General features: G+C 38.6%; 1 protein-coding gene across 7 annotated transcripts in view; it reads right to left on the reverse strand.

Moving 5' to 3' along the window:
- DYNC1I2 (dynein cytoplasmic 1 intermediate chain 2) overlaps positions 1-24,287 on the reverse strand; it is a 176,991-nt gene that overhangs the window by 59,866 nt on the left and 92,838 nt on the right. For 5 of the 7 annotated variants that reach the window (XM_050751342.1, XM_050751341.1, XM_050751338.1 and 2 more), the window contains exon 1: positions 28-202. The exons of 1 other annotated variant lie outside the window; for it this stretch is intronic. The gene's annotated coding sequence lies outside the window, so the exon portion shown is untranslated. Of the gene's footprint in view, positions 1-27; positions 203-24,287 lie in introns of those variants that run through there. One more of the 7 variants, XM_050751343.1, reaches the window with a different exon arrangement.

A 24,287-nucleotide genomic window follows, 5' to 3' on the forward strand; every position in this document is an offset into this window, starting at 1 on the left:
AGGAATTATAGCTCCTCCGTGACTTACCTGTCGTAAAGCAGAAGCCGGTAGATAAAATAAAGAACCCAGCAAACCCAGGGGCCTTAAGTATTTCCGCTTTGCCAAAAACTGGAAAACTACGCCTAATATCCTCGGGCCAGGAATCCAACTACCGCCCTTGCCTTACAAACTGACACGACCGGGAAGAACTACAAGCCCCGGCAACAAGGAAAATCTGCGTGCGACGAGCAGTGCATTCTGGGAATTGCAGTCGCTGGGCGTTGCAAGGTGTGCTGGGACATGTAGTGTGTCCCCTCCTTTAGGTTTCCAACTCCAAGGCCTTCTTCCGTTGAGAAGCTTCTCTGTATTCTCGTCTATTGATCCGTGCTCACAGTGTAGTATGTGTTGTAGTGTAAGATCTTTGACCCAACATTGGCGGAATTTTAAGAAGGGCTATTTTCCAGTGGTGAACCTGTGAATCACACTGCTGCACATTTGGTGAAGACACGAAGTAGACTTTTTAGGATGTAAAACATATATATATGTACATACGTATGTAAGTTTTAGGGAAAAAATGTCTTATAGAGGCTTCATGTGGCATCTTAGGCAAAATCTAAATAAAAATATGTCAACCGACATAGCAAATAATTCTTCAGTATTTTGTTGCAGTGTGGTAGCATTTTGGTTTTCTCTCAAAGAATTTTAGGAGATAAAGCATTTTGTACTATTAGACTCTCAAACCAAGCTAGAATGTTTTCCACTGTTAGATTTTTAACATACAAAGAAAAGTTACTGGAACATGAATTTACCGGCAATGTATGCGTTGATACACCTTTTTAAAGTTTAAATAATTTAAAGCATTATTTGGCAGGAGTTAAAGCTAACATCAAGGCAATATCTTTCCTATGTTATAGAAAACTGATTGTTCTAGAAGTTCTAGATATTGCCCAAGTCTAGAATGAACCTTTATGATTCAAATTCCAAGTCATTGGGTTTGTGGTCTTTTTCTTACCTTTCTCTGTATTATCTGTGGTCTTTCGTATAGAAAAAAAATCCTAAAAATGAATTTGAGAAAGAAAATCCTTGGCTTTCCACAGCTTTTCCCAATAACCTAACATTCAAAGAGCTTTATAGCTATGTTATTTTCTTACTTCTTTCCTAATATTTAGTTTTCATTTATTAATTTGAAAAAATATATTATTGATTGCCTACCATATGCCAGGAATGGTGATGGGTGCTGTATTAAGAGCTAAAATGGACCAGGCGCGGATGTAATCCCACACTTTGGGAGGCCGAGGCAGGCAGATCACCTGAGCTCAGGAGTTAGAGACCAGCCTGGGCAACATGGTGAAACCCCGTCTCTACAAAAAATAAAAAAATTAGCAGGGTGTGTGGTGTGTGCCTGTAGTCCCAGCTACTCACGAGGCTGAGGCAGGAGGATGGCTTGCGCCTAGGAGGCGGAAGTTACAGTGAGCTGAGATCGCACAATTGCATTCCAGTCTGGGAGACAGAGCAAGACCCTGCCTCAAAAAACAAAACAAAACAAAACAAAAAACTGCACATCCTTCTTCTCAAGGGAGAAAGACAGGACACTCACTCAACTAATTATGGATGGCGTCTGACTGATAGTTTAACTTACGATTTTTTTTTTCTCATTACGATGGGCTTATTAGAGTAAAATGAATTTTCAACATATATTTTCGACTTAAAATGGGTTTATCAGGACATAACTCAAGGAGCATCTCTATAATGATGGGATTAGGTAAGTCATAGAAACACCTGGAAAAACTTTTCAGGAAACTTCTGGAAGGAGGTGATTCTAGAGCTCAGTCTTTGATTCTCAGAGGCTGAGTAGAAGAAGTTAGCCAAGCAGATTCAGAAAGGTACCTTGGGAAGGGAAAAAAATATGGACAAAGGACAGAGGTGTGAGAGCATAGAATGCTGGTGAATCTGGAAATAATTCACAGTGGCCATAGGCTAAGACGGGAACTGGGAAATGAAGCCATAAGCAGGGGCAAAGTCGCACATCCCAGTTTAGATTTAGTCCTACAGATTGTGTAAATCCACTGATAGATTTTAAGCGGGTGCATGGTATGATAAGGTTTGCATTTTAGGTAGCTGACCTTTCAAAGTAGTCTGGAGAAAGACTAACATGCTGGTTATTTTCTTTGCCCCCCAGATTCATTTCCTGCCCTTCTCTGCTAAGCTCTATGCCTCTGAGGGTTGACCTCAGTTTCTTTAAGGACTGCCTTGTGATTGGACATAAAGAAGGCCAAGGCAAGGATATCAGAAAGTGGGTAGAAAGGGAAATTGGGGCGTCTCTTCCTTGCTCCTTCCTTCTTTGAGTGTCACATGTCCGGCAACAGCTTCATTCCTTCATGACTATAGTAGCTGCCAGATGGCTCTTTCTCCATGGCTCTAGTTTTCGCCGGGCTCTCTGGTGATTTTATGTTCTCCTTTTATCTCTTGAACACCTCCTCTGTAGCTAGTCTCTGAGTGCCTCATCATCTCTTGTTTGTTCCCTTACTACCTGCTCACCCCTCTGTAACTCGTCCTTTCATTAAAGTATTTTCATATGAACTATCTTGTGAATTCTGTTTCTTGTTGAGACCCTTATTGATATAGCTTGCCTAGAGGGATGAGAGGTGGAGAAAAGAGGTAAGGTAGAGACTGGAAGCAGGGAATGCAACTGGAAGACTTTTGGATAGAGCCAGCATTTATAAATGCATGAACTAATGCATCATCAGTGAGAATTAAGAAAAGCAGATGGATTGGAGAGATGTTAAGATTATGTGAGACTTCTACAGCAGTAAAACAGACTAGATACCCCTTCCCACTGAAAACCACTAAATATGCTGACTGGATAATATAGCTTTTAGGTGGGTACAGTGGCTCTTGCCTGTAATCCCAGCACTTTGGGAGGCCAAGGTGGAAGGATCACTTGAGCGCAGGAGTTTGAGACCAGACTGGGCAAGATGACAAAACCCCATTTCTATAAAAAATTTAAAAATTAGGTATGATGGCACTCACTTGTAGGCCCAGCGACTTGGGAGGCTGAGGGCAGGAGGATTGCTTGAATCCAGGCATTTGAGGCTGCAGTGAGCTATAATCACACCATTGCACTCCAGCCTGGGTGACAGAGTGACATCCTGTTGCTTAAACAAATAAAATTTTAAAAAATGTTTTAAGATATAAAATATGTAACTAAAAAACCCCCATGTTTTTGTTGTTTTATTTTTAACACTTTTTTGAAGAAACCCATTATCAGCACTGATTAGAAAGACTGTACCCTGGACATTACATAGTTCAAACCACTATGTCTTCCTACTTTTTAAGTTGGAAGGGCTGAGGAGGAATCCTAATAAGCGTACGTGCTGCAGGGTGTTTTTGAAAGGGAGAATTTGCATTTTAAAAATTCTTATAATGGTTTGTAGGAGAGGGTAGAAATATATACAGATGAATTTGTTGAACAAATTCATATCTGGATTTACATTTGAGTTCAATATGCCAATGTTTGCAAAATTTTAATACAATTAATATATTGACATAATGCAGGATTTCATTTATATAGAATGCAAATCAGGTAAAACTAATGAAATGTCAGAATAGTGGCTATTGAGGTATAGGGGTATTGATGGCAAGAGACATGGGGAGGCTTTTTTTCATTTCTTCATCTGGTGGGGGTTACACACATTTACATATCTGTAAAACATTCATCGACCTCTACCCTCAACATGGGTCCTTTTTATTGTATGTATGTTATATTAAAAAAATAGTTAAGAAAAAAGTAGCTATTAAACCATGGGACTTAAACAAATGTATAAAACATCAAAAAGATGTAGCAAACACCAAATTGGAAGAGGAAGGAATTTGAAGGGGTTAAAAATGTATTCTGCTACCCAGCAGTTCAGGCATCTCAAAATATTCCAGGAACTCTAGTACGTCCCAAGTAATCAGCTAGAGCATCTGTAGCCATTTGTTGATAACCCTGTTATATACATCCTCATCATACAAGTTTTTAATGAAATTATGTTGTGAAAAGAAAGTTGTGGCTCCATAGCAATGCACGAAACTTTCTAGTAATTATACTTTCAGTGTTCTTGTGTAAATGTCACTTGATTGGTTTATAACTTTGCTAAAATGACATGTAAAATTTAATACACACATTCTTGTGACCTTCTTACCATGCAAAGAACATATTTCCCAGGACCTTTTCATAAATATTGGATCGTTATTATTTTTTCCACATTTTAATCAGAGGCCCTCTAAGATTTCACTTTGGTTAAGTTCACGAGGTTTCTACCAGATTGCCTGTGGAATCTTAAGATTGTTCGTTCTTCTCATGTTAACAGCTCTGAGTCACTTGTGTTTTTAATTTTTTTCTAAATATTTCCACTTCACCTTCGGGAAATGTATTTGACCCTTTTAGAAACATTGGCATAAGAAAATATTTTCTTCCAACTTTGGAAACTATCTTGACTTTCCCATTTCCTCCCATGTCTAAGAGAAGCTCTTTAAGAAACTATCTTCACTCAGGGGAGTGTTAATGAGCTGACCAGCAAGTCTCTGATAATTTAACAGCATTACTTTTCTATTATCCTTATTATTGTTCTAGTCTGTATTTTTCCCTTTGGAGTGTTTGCTGCATTGTTAACTTAATATAGGTTTTTTTTTCATTATTACCTCTACTTGTCTTGATGCACATATTTTCTCTCTTAGTGTCAAAATAAGGTGATGGTGAATTATGAGTCCCTTCTGAGCCTAGAATACTTTTGTAATCTGGTAACCTTTGGCATGAAGCACATATCCTAGTGAATGATGGAGCACTTAAGAGTGATTCGCCACTGAGCATTACAGAAAATAGGCTGAGGGGCTCACAAATTCAAGGCAAGTTCCTTCTACTCAGCATGGTGTATATACTGCACTCTCACTTTCCTACCCCCTATTATGTGGTTAAGAGAGAGGAGATAATGATGGCTTCTTAAAGTTACTGATAATGCACTAAAAAAAACTCTGTTAGGTGTAATGGTTTTAAAAGGTAGAATGAAAACACAGCTAGGAGATCAACACAAAAGGAATCATTTTCTGATAGAGATGGTGAGCCTGTGCTCTTGATAACACACACACGCAACTCCCATTAACTATAATGGGAATTATGAGTGCCCTGTTAAAGGAGCATATACCCCCAAAATGTGGTAGGGGGATACTCTTTCTTCACCAGAGTTTCTTGTACTGATTTAGTTTCTTATGGTAGAATAAAATATTGTATTATATTTTTAATTCCTCTTGACTCTTCAATATATCATCTTTTGAATGTGGGAATGTAAAATAAAAATTGCTAATTGGCAGGTAGAATATATTTAAACAACCACAGACCCTATGTAAAGCCCAAACCAGACCCAGATTGATTAATTTTCAGGCTAGAAGCATTGACTGTAATACTCCTCACTGAATAAATATTTATTCAACATTTGACCTTACTGACTTTAGATAAATTTAAGAGTGGTTAAGACTTTCAACATTAATGTTGAAATGAGCTTCTAATTATGGAGAGCTGTTGATTAACAACATGCACAGATTTGCATAATGAGAAAAGAGCTGTGGTTTGCTCAGTGATCTTTCCAGCTATACGTAAGTATAGAAATATAGAAATCTTGATCACTGACAGAATTTTAGGGTTGTGTTGTTTTGTTTTGTTTTTGAGACGGAGTCTCGCTCTGTCACCCAGGCTGGAGTGCAGTGGCGGGATCTCTGCTCATTGTAAGCTCCACCTCCCGGGTTCAAGCCGTTCTCCTGCGTCAGCCTACTGAGTAGCTGGGACTACTGGCACCCGCCACCACGCCCGGCTAATTGTTTTTTTTTTTTTTTTTTTTCATATTTTTAGTCGAGATGGGGTTTCACCATGTTAGCCAGGATGGTCTCGATCTCCTGACCTCATGATCCGCCCACCTCGGCCTCCCAAAGTGCTAAGATTACGGGTGTGAGCCACCACACCCAGCCAGAATTTTAGTTTTTAAAATGTTGTTTGTGGATATGCTTGAATGTGTGTGTGTGCACACGCGCACAGAGAAATATTCACACAAATGTAACACCATTTCCTGAGTTCCCAAGCTGTGCATCCAACTCTCCACTGGCTATCTCCTGGAGATCCTGCAGGAGATTCCTCAAATTCTACATGTCTACAACTGAATTGTCACCTTTCCTAACAAGCCTGTTCCTCCTCCCCTGTTTCCGACCTCACTGATGAAACCATCAGTCAACCAAGCCACAATCTTCAAAATCATCCTATTTCAGATTTCATATCCTCTATGTTTGTTGATTCCATCTCCTACATATTTTCTGGAGGCAACAGGAAGACATTTGTAGTGTGAGTGGGCAGGCTGTAGCAAGCATGAATCTAGCATCAGATCTAGGCAGATGGTCTTCCTGAGAGAAGGGTGAACACAGGAAGTGAGAATCCAGCCATGGGACTGGCAGTGCAGAAATTCAGGCAAGATAGTCCCAAGCTCAGATAACTAACAGATTAGTGGGGAAACGAAGCAGTAATGAGTGAATGCCGGGGTTGGAGACATAAGATGGGGAATATATTCCTGGAACTGGGATGGCAAGCAGGACGTGGTGAAATATGGCCTAAATGGTCACTTGCTACAAGTAAGATAAAAGGTCACAACTGGGCCAGCAGTAAACACTTCTATTAATGCAGAGCCACAAAGCTCTGGATCCCGTAGTCCTTACATTTCCCTGGCCTGGGAGCCAAATTAAGCTCAGAGGCTGGAATAGGAATGCAGGAGCAGATGGGAGTTGGGTGGTCCCAGCTTCCATCTTCGGGGACTTTGCGGCCAGAAAGGTCATCACATGGCTATCTCTGGATGCTATCTGTGTGTCATTAACAGCTCCCTTATCATTTTAATTTATTGGTTAAGATATTTTTCTCTGAATAATTTCACAGTTTCAAAAGAACAGTGTTTGTGCCATGTGTTAATATTTGGCTGTTCTCAGGTATATACTAGATTACCAAGGTACCTGGATTAGGACAGTAAATTGCAGGAGGGCAAATGCCTCATCTTGCTTGGCCACCACTGTTTCCTCAGCCTTAAGAATAGTATCTAGCACATGGAGAGTATACAAGAAACAGTCATTAATTTTGGTTGAATAACTATGTAATTATAATGGTATTTGTTACTTTGGACCTTACAGATTTAGATTCTAATAGTTAAGACATCACAAACTGTAATCTTGCTTTTCTCATTGTAACAAAGTAAACAAGTAAAACTAGGAGTGATGTTCAATATATTGTTTTCAAGCAGCTCTATAGCAAAACATTTAAATTAATAAAGATACTACTTATAAATTATTTTTGAGGGGCCGGGTGTGGTGGCTTATGCCTGTAATCCTAGCACTTTGGGAGGCCAAGGCGAGAGTATCACTTGAGCTCACAAGTTCAAGACCAGCCTGGACAACATAGTGAGACCTCATATCAAATAAATAAATAAATAAATAAATAAATATTGACATTCCAAAAACTCATGGAAATCATAGAAAAATACTAGTACTCTCAGGTATGAGACAGTGTGAGATAACTATAAGTGATACTGCGGGAACCAGCACAGAGCCCACAGCTGCAGGGGCATCAGCACCCCAAGACCTAAAGAAAGGGAGAGAGAGTAACAGAAACCCGACCCAAGAACATTGTACAGGGTGAGGTGTCTTGAACCCAGGCAGCTCAGGTGACCTCACAGGGAGGAAACCAAGGAATAAATGACCCTGACGTCACTCTGACCTCCTCCTGGGGCTTCCCATTGGCCAAACCCTACTGGAAGCCAGTAGGCACAGGAGACCATTCACCCAGGTCAGCCTCCTGAGGCCGAAATCAGGGTGGAGAAGGGTGAAAGTGCATCTGGAGGGGCAAAGGGAAGGTATCAGATGACATGTTACAGGTGGTAATGGTAAGCACTTGTTCTGGTAGACAACCATGCATTCTTAAGTTTTCAATTTAAGCTGACTGGAGCTACTGGCTTCAGGCAAATAATAGCTCATCTCAAGGTAGCTACATGTCACAAAACACTCAATGGGGATTGGAACAATGCCTGTAAGGAGTGTGTGTGTGTGTGTGTGTGTGTGTGTGTGTGTGTGTGTGTGTTGTTTGTTACTATTCAAGGACAATATTTTCCAGGAATAAGACCAATGTACATTTTGCCACTCATATAAGAAGTTGCACGTGAAACCCTGAGCTAATTGGCACTATGTTTCTAATTAATTCTAATAATAAATGAATCCTTTAATTGGGCCCCCTGAGCAATGACCCAACATTGCCCTTTATCGTGAACTGATTAGACATAAGGAAATAGAGGGAGACGAAGGACTTAAGAATTATTTAAAGACAATGTATTTGATGGAGTAGATATGTAACACTGCTTTTTCTCTAGCCAAATTTAGAACTATTTGAGAGAGAGAAAGAGACAGAGACAGAGAGACAGAGGCAGGGACAAATAACTCAGGCAGGTCCCCTTGGAGGGCCTGCTTGTATGAAACTCATAGCAGAGAACAGACAGCAATGTATGTGTGCTTTCTTTAGGTGCACAGATGCCAAAGGAAAGAATAAAGTAGAGAGAAAATAGGAAGCGGCATGTACCAAAGTTTTTTTCTCCCAAATTCACCAATCAGATAATTCTCTCCCCCTCCTGCAGGGAGGAGTAAGGGAGGGGATGGAGAGAGGGCAAGGGTGGTACTCTGGAGAGATCCCACTACAAAAAACACTAAGATGAGGAGAGAGGAAGTGCTTCTCCTATAGAAGACAATATCTTGGCTTACTGGATGCCAATAGAGAATACACAAAGAAAGGAAAAATAGTGACTTGGTTTGAGAAATGTTTGACTTTGGTTGCAAGTGAACATTTAGTTGGGGATATACAGTAGGAAGGTGCATATATGGATCTGGAGTTCAAGAGAGATGTTGGGCTGGAAATGTAGATTTGAGAGTCATATACATATGGATAAATAATAGTTGGAGATGGATATGAATAACAATGATTTGGATTTATGTACATAAAAAGAGGAGAAGATAACTCTTTGGAATACTGGCGAACACGAGCACTCAAGGAATAGGTGAGAAGAAGTGAATATAAAAAGGTAATGGAGAAAAGTAGGTAGAAGAAAATCCAAGAGTGGCTAAGCACAGTGGTTCATGCCTGTAATCCCAGCACTTTGGGAGGCTGAGTTCGGTGGATCACTTGAGGTCAGGAGCTTGAGACCAACCTGGCCAACATGGCAAAACCCTGTCTCTACTAAAAAGTACAGTAAATTAGCTGAATGTGGTGGCATGCACCTGTAGTCCCAGCTACTCGGGAGGCTGAGGCAGGAGAATCATTTGAACCTGGGAGGCAGAGGTTGCAGTGAGCCGAGATTGTGCCACTGCACTCTAGCCTGGTCCACAGAGCAAAACCCTGTCTCCGAAACAAAACAAAACAAAAAAGCCAAGAGAAAGTAGTATTTTTAAAAATTTGATTCATTTGGATTTATTTCTTTGTTCTGTTGACAGGTTATAGGGCATTCCAAGTAGAATACATACAATAATATAAAATAACAAATGTTAACAGTTGAACTGTTGTATTCAACTATAGTGTTGAGCACTAATGATCAATGACACAATTTGGGCATAAAGACCAAAATTTAATTATTTTATTTTAAAGTTCCAGGTTATATGTGCAGGATGTGCATGTTTGTTCCTTGTAGATTCTGGATATTAGCATCTACATGGATTGTTTTCCCATCTGTTTGTGTTCTCTCTGATTTCCTTGAGCAGTGGTTTGTAGTTCTCCTTGAAGAGGTCCTTCACTTCCCTTGTTAGCTGTATTCCTACATATTTTATTCTCTTTGTGGCAATTGTGATGGGATTTCATTCATGATTTGGCTCTCTGCTTGTCTGTTATTCATGTATAGGAATGTTTACTCTCACATTTACTGTAGCACTATTCACAAAAGCTAAAATTTGGAATCAACCTAAGGGTCCATCAACAGATGAATGGATAAAAATGTGGTACTTATACTACATGAGGTACAATTCAGCCATAAAAAAGAATAAGATCCTATCATTTGCAACAACATGGATGGAACTGGAGATCATTATGTTAAGTGAAATAACCCAGGCACAGAAAGACAAACATCGCATGTTCTTGCTTATTTGTGGGATCTAAAAATCAAAACAATTGAACTAATGGAGATAGAGAATAGGATTATTACTGGAGGCTAGGAAGGGTAGTGGGAGGGTAGGGGAGACGTGGGAATGGTTAATGGGTATAAAAAAGAGTTAAAAAGAATGAAAAGAACTAGCATTTGATAGCACAGCAGCATGACTGTAGTAAAAAATAATTTAATTTTACATTTAAAAATGACCCAAAGAGTATAATTGGATTGTTTATAACACAAGGGATAAATGGTTGAGGTTACCATTTACCCTGATGTAATGATTATACCTTGCATGCTTGTATCAAAATATCTTGTGTACCCCATAAATATATATACCTACTATGTATCTACAAAATTAAAAAGTAAAAGTTAAAAATTAAAAATATATATTTTTGGTAGTTGTATAGAAGATGGATGAGTGGGGAGTCTAGAGCAGGGGTAGGGAGACCAATTAAAAATTTAAGTAAGAAACAATGAGATGAAAGAAGACAATGAGAGAGTTGGGAATAGATCTGAGGAATATTTATAAGGAGAAGCAGCAGGGTTCCATGACTAATTTAGGTTATGGGACACATAAGAGTTCTGAGCAGCATAATAATTTAGTTCACCATTTATTAAATGGGTTTAGAAACAAAGAAATTTTCTATGAATACAATTTGAAGATAGAAACAATTGAAAATAGAAATTCATATACTAGTTTACTTTCACTGACTAAAGCAGAGCCAATAGGCTAAAACAGATAATACACGCAAATTAGGATAATCCAAGGAGGGTTCATTTGCCCTGGGGACTATAATTATCGACTGTGATAAGTGCTGCGAAGGAACAAACCAGGTGCAGATAAGAACAGACTGAATATCTTTTAAGATAAGGTGGTCGAGGGAAGGCCTCTTTGAGGTGTTAGTTCAATGAAGACCTCTGTAAAGAGGTCAGTCTTGAAAAGGCAAGCAAGGAAATAATAGAGGAGTGACATTTTTTGGCTGCCTATCGTCTGAATTCTTTTCTTGTGTGTGAGGACTTTCCACTATGTGAGTCTTGGTAGGAGGCGGGCTTCTCCAAAGCCCATTACTCACTTTCTTAGCCTTCCTAGCAGTTAGGGTATGAGCACTTGAGCCAGGCTTGGATCAGAGTCACCTGCCCAAGTCAGTGAATCAAGAACTAGTGCTACTCAGAAGCACAGCAGAGAAATGGTTTTGGTGGCAGTGACTGTGGTAGCAACCTCCAGTTTCTGGAGCAACCACTCCAGAGTTCCTTCATCTATGACAGCTTTACCGGCAGAGGCAAAAGCAACAGGGGCCTCTTAGACTGGGTTCAGGTGTGATCTTGCCTGAAGCTCTGTCCAGGCTTGCTTTGTTTCTTCCTGTTCTCCAAACCTGATATTCCAGCCCTCCCGGAAATTCTGTGAGCCACTCAATGCACTCCAATACATTTCTTTTAGGCTTACATCAGCCCAAGTCAGTTTCTGGTGATTCCGTCTAAGAATCCTGATGAATATGGGGGGTCGGGGGAGGAATTGGAGTACACGGCAGTGTTGGAGGACATTGGGATTACAGGAATGTGCAGAAGCCCTGAAGTGGGAGTGGAGGTGGAGAGAGAGCTTGGATTACTTGAGGAACTGAGAAAGAAACTAAAGTGGTTGGGGTTAGTGAAAAGGTGGCAAGTGGATAAGATGGGTGCAAGTGGGTGAGCTAGGCAAGAGTCCAAGCTAGCAGGTACCCGTGATAGAAGTAGGAAATGTGCTGGGCCTATTCTTTTCTCAGCCAGACTCAACTGTCTCATGTGTCCTGATCAGATGGGTCTCCATTGGTCAGCAGGACTCCAGGGCCATTCTAGTGTGGTGGTATCCACTCTGCTGTGCCAAGAAATTCCAAACCACGTCCTACACAGAAGGCTAGGCCTTGGGCTTTCCACTTCCACCCAATGAAATCTCTCTCCTTTGAAGACCAAGATACTGTTTATATATCTCTAAAGACATTTTTTTTTTTTTTTTTTTTTTTGAGACGGAGTCTTGCTCTGTCGCCCAGGCTGGAGTGCAGTGACGCGATCTCAGCTCACTGCAAGCTCCGCCTCCTGGGTTTACACCATTCTCCTGCCTCAGCCTCCCGAGTAGCTGGGACTACAGGCGCCCGCCACCTCGCCCAGCTAGTTTTTTGTACTTTTTAGTAGAGATGGGGTTTCACCGTGTTAGCCAGGATGGTCTCGATCTCCTGACCTCGTGATCCGCCCGTCTCGGCCTCCCAAAGTGCTGGGATTACAGGCTTGAGCCACCGCGCCCAGCCTCTAAAGACATTTATAACATTCAGCTTTTGTTATATGTTTTTGAGAATTTGTCATATACCTTACTAGACAGTTAACTCCCTGAGAACAGAGTGGGGAGGTGGAATGATCACATGCTTTGGCAAAATACATCTGGAATTAAAAAATTTTTTGGTCCTTTCAATTACACGTTATATGATCGCAGACAAATTGGTTCACCTCTCTGAACTTCAGTTTTCTTATCTGAAAAATAAGCATACTAGTATCTACTTTTTAGTAATATATTGAGGGTTATTTTTACTGCAAATCACCACACAATGCCCCCAACATAGGAGGCACTCTAAATCACACAAAAGGCGCTCTGTAAATGTTAATTCCTTTGTGTCTTTTGTAGTATTTCATTGAACAGAATAGAATCTGCTGGATTTAGGAAAACAAAATAAAATCCTTGCTTTTTGTGCTTACCTCATTGTGAAATGCTAATTTAAAATAATGTAGATTACACTGCTTTCTTAGTTCAGAATTTGATCAAGAAAAATTTCTTTTTCTTAAAAATTTACTTTTTCTTAAAAACTATTTTAAAGCATTATTGGCTGGGTGTGGTGACTCACACCTGTAATCCCAGCACTTTGGGAGGCCAAGGCAGGCAGATCATCAGAGTTCAGGAGTTCAAGACCAGCCTGGCCAACATGGTAAAACCCTGTCTCTACTGAAAATACAAAAATTACCTGGGCATGGTCATGGGTGCCTGTAGTCCCAGCTACTCAAGAGGCTGAGGCAGGAGAATCTCTTGAACCCAGGAGGCAGAGGTTGCAGTGAGCTGGGATCACATCACTGTACTCCAGCCTGGGCAATAGAGTGAGACCCTGTCTTAAAAAAAAAAAAAAAAAAAAGTTATTGCCATTCACTCAGTTCACTTCAGAAAGTGTAGTGATTTTTAAAAATCAACAATTTATTTTCTTCAAACATCTCTGGAGACATGATCTAGGGTATAAACAAAACACTGGGTCCAAAACCAGAAGGCAGATTTTATTATCTTGGGAATGCAGGAGGATATTACTCAAGTCCTGATTATCTTAACCAAAAACACTCCCTTATGCAATATTCCCTCTTTTCCATTTTAAGAACTTGAAATCATATATGCTCTATATGATTGTCATTAACTGATCGAATATGTAACTCGGCTGTTAAGTTAAAAATTTTAAAACATTATAAGACAAAAATCTTGAGTCTCTCAAGCCCCTTGCTTCCTGACTTGCTTAAGCAACTTACCTAATGGAATGAATAGAGGTCTTTCAGAACGCTTTTCTTTCCTCCTTGCCCTGATCCTTCAACATACATTTCCTGATCTCCATCTTCTGATTTCTTTCTTCTGTCTCCTAGGATTTTGGTGCAGTTTCTTTTTTCACATCTGGGAATAGGTAAAGAATAAAAGTTTGCATTGTAAATGCATGATGTATCACTTCAAATCGCAAATGAGACAAGGCAGATTGGACAGAAGATTCATCCACCTTTTTATCTCTAGTTACTTTCTATAAACCACAAGAACTTACAACCAGTGAGGGACCGGTCAAGGAAAAGCTTGATTACATAAGGTTCTTGTTTAATGACATTTTAAAAAACATATAGCCCTCTCTTTAAAAATTCCCATATTCTCAGGCTGGGCACAGTGGCTCATACTTATGATCCTAGCGCTTTGGGAGGCAGAGGTGGGTGGATTGCTTGAGCACAGGAGTTCCAGACCAGCCTGGGATGGTGAAATTCCATCTCTACCAAAATATATTAAAAAATTAGCTGGGCATGGTGGTGCGTGCCTGTAGTCCCAGCTACTCAGGAGGCTGAGGTGGGAAGACGGCTTGAGCCCGGGAAGCTAAGGCTACCATGAGCTGTGATCATGCCACTGCACTCCATCCTGGATGACAGAGTAAGACGCTGTCTCAAAAATAAATGAACAAGTAAATAAATAAATAAATATTCTCGACACTAGTGATGTTCCCAACACTGAGAATACCCCCATAGCCCTGGCGATTGAAGCCTGAGGTGAAAACATTATTGCAACTTTCTGCAGAGGGAAGGGAAGAACCTTTTGTTATTTCTAAATACAAATGCGACAAATAATTAACCACTGAAAAATAAATAATCAGGCCCTTGTCATCAATTCTTGGCATGTTTGCCTTGGAATTCTAAATCACTAAAAATAACAGTTCAGATTCTCAGAGAAAAGACTTGCAAAGACCTCAAGCAAACAAATGGAAACACTTATTGCCTAGAAAAGCACACGTAGAGCAAGATATATTTGTTGCATGTGAAAAGGATATGCAGGTGAGCATTGGTGTTCTTTTTGTATTGGCCCTGAGGTTGTTTTAGGAGGATATAACCAAGTTGACTTTGAAAGCATCTGGTCTTCGTAGGAAGGATTCATTTTGTCAAGTTGGGAGGAATCAAGGAACAATCTCGCTCTTTTGTTGTAGGTTTTGTGCCCAAATAGATCACTGGTTTCCAGATTTCCAAGACCAAACTCCAGTTGATGAGAGGAAATAAAACTGTCAACAAACAGATTAATTTATGATGCTCGAACAATTATTCTGTTCTTGTTTAGCTATAGGTTTTAGGTGGCATGTATCAGTGGCTTTAAAGGACAAGCCAGTATCAAGAAATTTGAACAAATATTTTTTCACACACTTAAAACTCAACCAGGTTAATATACCTTGTGCCAGATTCTCTCAGAACACAAACTTCTCCCTAGCGCTTCAGTAGGTTGGCTGATTCAGTGCAGGTGTGTGTGTCTGCATCTCTGTGTATTTGATGGTTACTAGCAATGGGTAGAGTTAAGTCATTTGTGTTCAACTCAAAAGTTGGAAGTCCATTGCTTAAGAAAAAATACATAGGCTGGTTGGGCATGGTGGTTCACTCGCAGCACTTTGGGAGGCCGAGGCAGGCAGATTGCATCAACCCAGAAGTTCAAGATCAGCCTGGGCAACATGGCTCTACAAAAAAGTACAAAAATTAGCTGGGCATGGAGGCACACACATGTAGTCCCAGCCACTCTGGAGTTTGAGGTAGGAGGATCAGCCTGGGAGATTAGGGCTACAGTCTGTCAAAGGAAGGAAGGAAAGAAGGGAAGGAAGGAAGGAAGGAAGGAAGGAAGGAAGGAAGGAAAGGAAGGAAGGAAGGAAGGAAATACGTGAGTTTTACTCTTTGAAATGATTGCTATTTTAAATGGAATCTTTGACAAAACAATAGAAACATAGAGCATCACAACCCAAGTTTCATTTAAATTCATACCTGATGAGTATGTAAGCCTCTTATGCAAAGGCAAATATCTTTCTCCATTTTCCATCTTTCCTATTCAATTACTGGAGCACTGGAATTGACCCAATGAAATGTCAAATCTAAGGTGTCTTGTAGTGCCTGGTATGTTGTACATGTTCAATGAATGTTAGCTACTACCTTTTCCTTTCTCCGCTATTGCCTTTTAAAGTTTTGATCCAAACAACACAGTTTAAGCATATAATAATTACATAATCTTATTCAATGAAACTGCTAATACTGTATATGTATTCATCTTATCTCCATGTATTAGTTTCTTATTGTTGCTGTAACAAATCGCCACACACTTGGTTGCTTTAAACAATACAAACATTATCTTACAGTTTTGTAGTTCAGATGTCTAAAATGAGCCTTACTAGGCCAAAATCAAGGTGCTGACGGGGCTGTGTTTCTTCCTGGAGCTGCCAGAGAAAGTCTGTTTTCTTACCTTTCCCAGATTTTAGAGAAGGTCCATGTTCCTTCCATCTTCAAAGTCAGCAATTGCCAGTGTCTTTTTCACATTGCATCACTCTAACACTCTGACTTCTGCCTCCCCCTCCCATATTTAGGGACCCTGGTGATTTCATTGACCCCACTAGTCATCAGCAGCAGCAGCAGCATCTTACATGCTGTAAGCTTCATATATGTCTCATATTTTTATCTGTATTTCTCATAGCAACAAGAATAGTTCTAACTATGTGTTTTTGGTTATTTCTTAAGCTAATAGAATAAGAGTTCTTAAAGGGCAGTCTGAAAAGCTCTGGTGATCTTTGACTTTCAGGTAGTATGCAAGTTGCATTAAAATTCAACACAGAAAAATATGTAGCTTAAGAAACCCAAAAGAACATTTTTTAATATTACAACAAATTTGTTATATATATATATGAAGAAAATTTAACAACATTGCTCAACAAAATAAAAGAGTATGCCAAGGAAGAAGACATGGGACCTGGAAAGAATTATCTAGGCCGGGGGGAAGGGAGTTCTTAGCATACAGCAGGCCTGGACACAAGCCAGATATGAGCCTGAGAATGCAGTAGAGACATGGCTAAAATGATTATAATGAAACTGCTAGATTACTTGAAATGTCCAAATGTATTGGAAGGATATTTATATGTCTTTTAGAGAGTTTAATGATGACTCATAGTGAATTAATCAAATAAAAATACAAGGAAATTATACCATCAAGAAACTGTATTTATAGTATACTATGTAGTTTAGTTCTGAATAATATTAACAAAATGATAATAATGTAAACATTGAATATTGGTTGAATGAAAATTATGTCAAAACTACATAAGAGGATGAAAAGAGAAAGAAGATATACCAGGGGTGAGGAGGGTGGGGCTATATGTGGGCAACAATCAAATTCTCATCTACCATAGTAGGAAGTTGAAAAAAAAATCAAAATATTAGAAGAAACAGCTAAAAGTACAGATATTATTACTGGGGAGGTTCAGGACGGGACCCTTCTATTACTATTTGACTGTGTAAATGACATATGTGTGTTATTTTGGCAAAAATTACAATTAAGACAAAAATTTACCCGTATTTATTTTGAAAATAAAAAAGTAGGGATTATTTACAAGGGCAAAATCCCTGCAAGTGTTTTTGCAAGTGTTGTTGCTTTTCTTTCTTTTTTCTGCCTCTGGCAAGTAGTAGTTTCCAGAAACGTTTATTCTAACCAAAGTGATTTTATTGTTATTGTTCTTTGGTTCCAGAAGTTGAAAGACTTCAGTAAGACTTAGCCAATTAATAAACATGACTAGCCGCAATGAGACAGACCAGGTAAAGTCCTCAGACAGTGCCTGTACAAAATGATCAGGAAAAACTGTACTAGAAGTGGCAAGGTGTTTAGGAAGAATATTACCAGAGGCAAAGATAATATTGAAAATATTGAAACATTCTTGCTTATATTTCTGTCAGACTGAACTATTCCAAGTTTCCAAAATGTGTTGTATTTTCTTAGCTACCGATTTTTCATACATACTTTATGAGGCAACCATAATTAGTCCTGCAGCTCCTGGTATTACCTTTTTACCTTATCTGTAGGAGGCTTGCCATACGTGATGGAGTTTGTAATAATTAACAGAATGACATATCTAGAGGAGATAATTTAGTTCAAATTAAGCTTGGGTAGAGCCTCTTACCTCCTTCCTGCTCTCTTAGTTCTTTGCTCTCCCTATCTTCCAGTCTGTGATGAGCACATGGTCAGCCAATGACTTAAGGGACAGGGAGACAAGATACTTAAAATCAAAACTGTTTCAGGAATTCCAGCAAATATGGCTCTCAATTGTGTAGATTTCTTTTAGCGTACCAAGGTTTGGGGCAAGATGATAAATTCACAGGTTATTTTTCTTCTATTTGTTTTCCCAGTTAAGAGGCCCCATTACTCATTATACATTTTCCCATGAAGTTGCACAATTGGATTAGCTGATTCCAGAAAAAGGTGTCTGGATGCAGAAGGAGCCGCAGCAACCAGCCCCAAAAAGTCAGTCAAAGAATGGCTGGCTACTGATACAACCCAAGGCAAAGCAACTGTTCTTTCCATGACTAAACAATGAGGACGACTCTGTTCTATTGCAGTTTATTCATTCAGACAATATTTATTGAGTATCCTAGTGCCTGGCACTGTTCTAGATACTGGGGACACAGCTGTGGAGACAGTGACACAGTTCTGCCTACTTGTATCCTTTTCAGATTCAACCATGAAAATTAAGAAGAGTACAGTTGAATTTTTCACCCCCTAATCAAAGTCCAATCCAGATTTTGCCAATTCTTACTTGGCAGTATTTAACCAAAAGTTTCATAGGAATGAGGCTTTCTCTTGCAATGTTCCTGGATTCTGATCCTTCAGGAAAAACAAACTTTATTTCTGCAGTACTTTGTCCTCTTTCGTGTGTTCCACTACCTCGCCACCTCTTAGATAAAGAACTAAATTCCCTGAAAAGCCACAACTACCTTGTAGTAGAAATCGGTCCCTAATGATATTACACTTGCACAAATTGAAATGGGGTTAAAAGCTCACATTGTGGATTAGATTTCTTAGATTTCTTGCTAAGCTGGAAGCTTTTATGGGGCTCACTTTAAATTGAGAGGCAGAGTTTAGACCCTTTTGTTACTTAAGAGATTGAGCAAATTAGCAAGTCCAAGGCAAATCTTTTTTGATTACTGAACTATTACAAATGTCTCCTGGCCAAAGAATAACCTCTCTCCACAGAGAAATCTTCGGCAGGACCTTTTGCTTAAATTCGTAAAATCTGTTAAAGCAAATCTCTCACATTTCCATTAAGTCAGTAAATTACTTCTAGGGGAAAAAGAAAATGCTGGTGATAAAATGGCTGGACTATATTAATGATGGGAGGTGGGGCTGCAGAGGTGGAAGAATTGATGCCACATTTACAGTGCAGAGAATTTCAGCCTTTTTCACGTGTTGGCCTAAATGTAAATGATGTCACCTTCTCCTCCCTGAGTGAGAGGCAAAGTTATCAGGCCGCAGAGGCTTCACAGAACGCGTTCTGTGGCTGACACTAAAATGACTACAAGGTTATTTCTTTCCATATCTATTCTCTTGGAATTTTTTTCAAGATTTTATTTTAGATGGGAAAAATGCATAATGCTTACAGAAACAAAGCCCTAGCTACATTCTTGCTACTGGATTATTGTCATTCTATCTCAATGCTGATTGAAATCCAAGACTTTGTATCGAGGCCTTAATGAGATGCTGGCAAATATCTTTCTGCCCCACTGGAAATGTAATCTTTCTATTGAACATTTTGTACCAGTGAATTTCATCTGCAATAGCATTTTGCATTTGAATCAGAGAGGTCACTGCTTGAGAGCAGACCATGTGGTACTGGCTTGGTTCACTTTTGGGTGAAATTGATCCCTAAAGGTGTTGAAAGTATAACAGTGAGTCATTATAGATAATTAGCTCATTGTTTCATTCAGATGATTAGAGTCATAATACCAGTGTGCAATCTGTTATATTTCTAAATATCAGATTTCCCCATAAAAATGAACTGCCAAATCTCATGTTCACAGTGCATCAAGTAGATTGAATTAGTGTATTATCTTTTAATGCATCTTCTTTATTTACATTAGATTTACTTAGGGAGACTCATGCATGTCATAACAGTTGTCCCTAAAATGGTAATATTTTTCTAGCTTTTTCTCAGTTTCGTGTGAATGAAGTAGTTTATGCTGTGAACATAGGCTAAAATACAAAGTAGAAATACTCTCTCCCTTGCCTAACCATCAACATTTTCATGGCCTTTAGACAGTTAATCATCAAGGAAAATGCTAAATTGTACTCTTGTTTGCTAAGGTTGAGATAGCAGAAAAGGAAGCAACTACGGTCTTTTATACAGATAAGAAGCAATAACAAAACACATTTTCAAATATTTGGCTTGGTAGCTAAATTTTTTATTTCATGTCTATAAGCAATAAAGCATATCATGGTAGGAAATGCATATATATATGTATGTGTGTTTTTAAAGTAAATGTATGCCACCAAAATATAAAAACTGTTGCTTTTCATGCTGTGCTAATATCAAAAGACTGAGCATTTAACTGCTATATGGACATGGCTTTTCAAGTAAATTTGCAAATCAAAAAGGCCTAGCATTGCCTTCATTGAATTCACTTAAATAGTGGCAGCTTACTGTTCTATGCAATATGATCAAGTTAATCAAAAGATGAATAGAACTACAAAAGAGATTTACCTACATTAAGAGACCAAAAGATTGGGCTATAAAACCCAATTATTGGTATTCCAAGTGTGGAAGAAATTCAAGAAAGCGTGAAGCTAGTAAATAATGGAAGAATTTTAACTTTGAGTAAAAATAAAACCTACAATTTCAGAATAGTAAGTTCATCACCATCATAATGTAATAACCTTGTTATGATGCTGTTAGGTATAGAGAAATAAACTGAAAATTTTGGTATAATTATTTAAAAGGCCAATATAATTTTCTGTAAGTAGAAACATTATTTATAAAAATATTTAAATGTACATTTTGAAATTTGCAATATATATTTAAAAGAACATTGTACAAATACTTTGTTTTTAAGTATTTATTTTTAAAATTATATATATATATTTATTTCAGTAGCTTTGGGGTTACAAGTGATTTTTGGTTACATGAATGAATTGTATAATGGTGAAGGCTGAGATTTTAGTGTACATTGTATCTAATATGTAGTTTTTTTATCCTTCACCCACCTCCCATGGACCTTCCTTCTGAGTCTCCAGTGTCCATTATACCACGCTATATGCCTTTTGTACAAATACTTTTAACCAGCAAGTCCATGTTTCAGAAATTACACTAAGGAATTTAAGAGTTTAATAAGAAGGTTTAAAAGGAATTTGGCTACAATTATCATTGTGCTTTTAATTATAACAACAAAAACTTAGAAAAGCCTCAGGATCCCACACTAATGATTTGGTTGTGCATATTACTTATAATATAGAACATACAGATTCTATATAATAGAGTACTATGTAGAGATTATAAATGATGTTGCAAAAATATAATTGCAGAAATGTGTTTGTTGATATGGAAATGTACTTGCAATGTTATGTTAAAAAAAAAAACCCCAGTTTACATAAGTGTTTATAGATAATGATCCTATATATATGAATATACGTGTGTGTGTGTGTGTGTTCAGGAAAAGTAGTCACCAAAATACTGAGTGGTTATCTCTGAGGGGTGGTTTATATCTTATTTTTATTTTCGTTTTGCTTCTGTATTTTTGATTTGCATAATTTTTAAAAAATTACAAATACAAAAGGAATAAATTGTTCTATAGTGCCAGAAATGTTACACAGTATATTATTCTAAGTAGAATTAAATACAGTATATTATTCTTTTTTTTTTTTTGAGATGGAGTCTTGTTTTGTCACCCAGGCTAGAGTGCAATAGTGCAATCTTGGCTCACTGCAACCTCCGCCTCCTGGATGCAAGCAATTCTCCTGCCTCAGCCTCCCGAGTAGCTGGGACTACAGGTGCTTACCACCATGCCCAGCTAATTTTTGTATTTTTAGTAGAGACAGGGTTTCACCATATTGGCCAGGCCGGTCTCGAACTCCTGATCTCAGGTGGTCAACCTTCCTCGGCCTCCCAAAGTGCTGGAATTACAGGCGTGAGCCACCGCACCCAGTGTAATGGCTTATTTTACAGCAAGAAGTGGTCAGTTGTCTTCCATGGTCACTAAAGACAGGTTAAGAGCCTGAATTACAGCCTCAGAAAGCTCCATCGTCATTTCAAAGAGCCAGACAATTGTGTATTGATTATCTGTATTTCTCCTCAGTGTTAAAATCATCTCTTTATCAAGCACTTACTATGCATTAGTTTCTCTAAACGCTTTACATGCTTTTTTCTCCATTACATGTTTATATCCACCCTGTATAGTAGCCATTATCTACCTTGATTTATGGACAAAAGGACTCATGTTTAAAGACTTCAATTATTTCTCAAGTTTACATAGTACAAGTTAGATGGCAGAAGCAGGTCTATTTCAAATCCTTGTTCTTAAATGCTACTTTTATATCATTTTGGATGCATTTGGCTGCAAGTAACAGAAAATCTCAACTCACATTGTCTTAAAGAAAATGTCATAACTCACAAAACCAGAGATGCGGAGGTCATGTGGCTCCAGGGCACCTTGTCAGGGCATCAGTTTCTCTTGGCAGGGATTCTATTGGCTTTTCCCTGCTCTGTGTCTTGGCTTCATTCTCAGGCTGATAGCAAGACACTTGTCAGTTCCAAGCATGATATCCAACCACAACACCATCCAGCGAAAGAAAGGAACCAAACCTTTCTTGTCTTTCCTCATTTAAGAATGAGGAGACTTTCTGGAAATCTCTCCTCCCCCACAGACTTTCTCCTGTGTCTGTTTTATCAGAATTCAGTCATATGTAGATTCTTAAAACACTTACTAACAAGAGGTACGATTACTGTGATTGACTTAGATTTATTATCTCGGATGAAGTAGACTCTGAAGTAGACTCTGATGACTAGGAACTTGGACCACTCTATTGCCTTCTATAAAAGTAGTTATTATCAATTAACTGGAATGCTCAGAGCCAGATTTCAGGCCTCCCACTAGCAATTTATGAACTTTGGATATTAACATTATGCTGTACTTTATCTTATTTTCTATTTCAGTTTTCTCACATCATGTTTATTTTTTAAAATATCGAAATGTGTGTCTTATTGTAAGTGACCTTGAATCCTTTATGGAATGAGGTGGAGTAAAAATAATGGTTAAGTAGCTATTTAAACATTTCAAATTTTAAAAAGTACTGATTTTATTTCCAATCTGGTTTATTATCTGTGAACTACTTACAAAGAAAAGGGCTAGTACAAATTATGTGCATATTTATGACATTTTGGGGCTATTCTGTAAAGCTGGGTTATTTTTTAGGAGGAACTCCTTGACAGTGATTATTGTTAAGCCTAGGATTCAAGTGATGAGGGACATTATTTCCTCTGGAGGTCTGCATATAAAAAATTAAGACCCTTGACTACCTACATGATTGGAGCAGTTTTGCTAGATGAAGAGGGCTCAATCAACCAATTATTTATTCAAAATCTTACTTCTTATTTTTCTACACACTGAGCAGGGCAGAAAAATATGAGATTCAGATCTTGCCCAGAAGGAGTTTACAAATGAAATGGAAAGACACCCCCCAGCCCCATATATACAACAACCAGATAGAAGTCCCATACTCTACATGGTGAAGGCAGCTATGGGATGAACTCCCAGTTTTCTCATTTGTCATACAAGGAATTTGGGCTGGCTGGATAATTCCTTGGTTCTGGCAGTGCTTTAACCTTCTGAAATCCTGTGGTGCTTCTAACACTGGAAGTCTGTCATTTCTTCTCCACTTACCCATTTTAATAAGGTTAAAAGATAGACCTTAAACAACACAGAAAATCCAGAACCTAGACAAATCCTGATAGATCAGACCACTCAAGTGATGTATTTTGTAGGTACCTTTATTGGGGGAAAAATTGCATATCACTGCAGAAAAAAGCTTATGTTAGGCTGGGATTTATTCAAAACAAAAGATAATTCTAGGATAAATTATGAGTTCCTGTCTTAAACCTTTAAGATCTACAACTAACAAATGAGGTTCAGGATGGTTAGTTTGAGGCACTAGAAGATCCTGATTTACAAAAGAGTCAAATATGATCATTGTGCCATACTTGTGAAAGAAAGCACATGGCACACAGTAGGTACTCAATAAATGTTTATCGAATGAAATAAAATGAATGAGTGAATGAATAAAGGAGTGAATGAATGAATGAATGAATGAATGATTTTCATCTAAGTGTTTCAGGCTGGGTTCCCTGTGAAGCTGAGTCAGAAGACACTGACCAGGAGGACCAGGGAGAGGAGGAAGGGGAGGATGAAGGCCAAGGAGAAGTTGAGCCTGGTGCAGACCTAATGAAGGCCTCAGCTCACCATAGTGTGAGCTCTGGAACTGGAGTAGTTCTGAAGTATAGCTCCAAGCTGGCCTTTGTACCCATTTTGACCAGTGTTGGCTATGAG

Source organism: Macaca thibetana, chromosome 12 (assembly GCF_024542745.1).
Source record: "Macaca thibetana thibetana isolate TM-01 chromosome 12, ASM2454274v1, whole genome shotgun sequence".
Classification (NCBI taxonomy): domain Eukaryota; kingdom Metazoa; phylum Chordata; class Mammalia; order Primates; family Cercopithecidae; genus Macaca; species Macaca thibetana.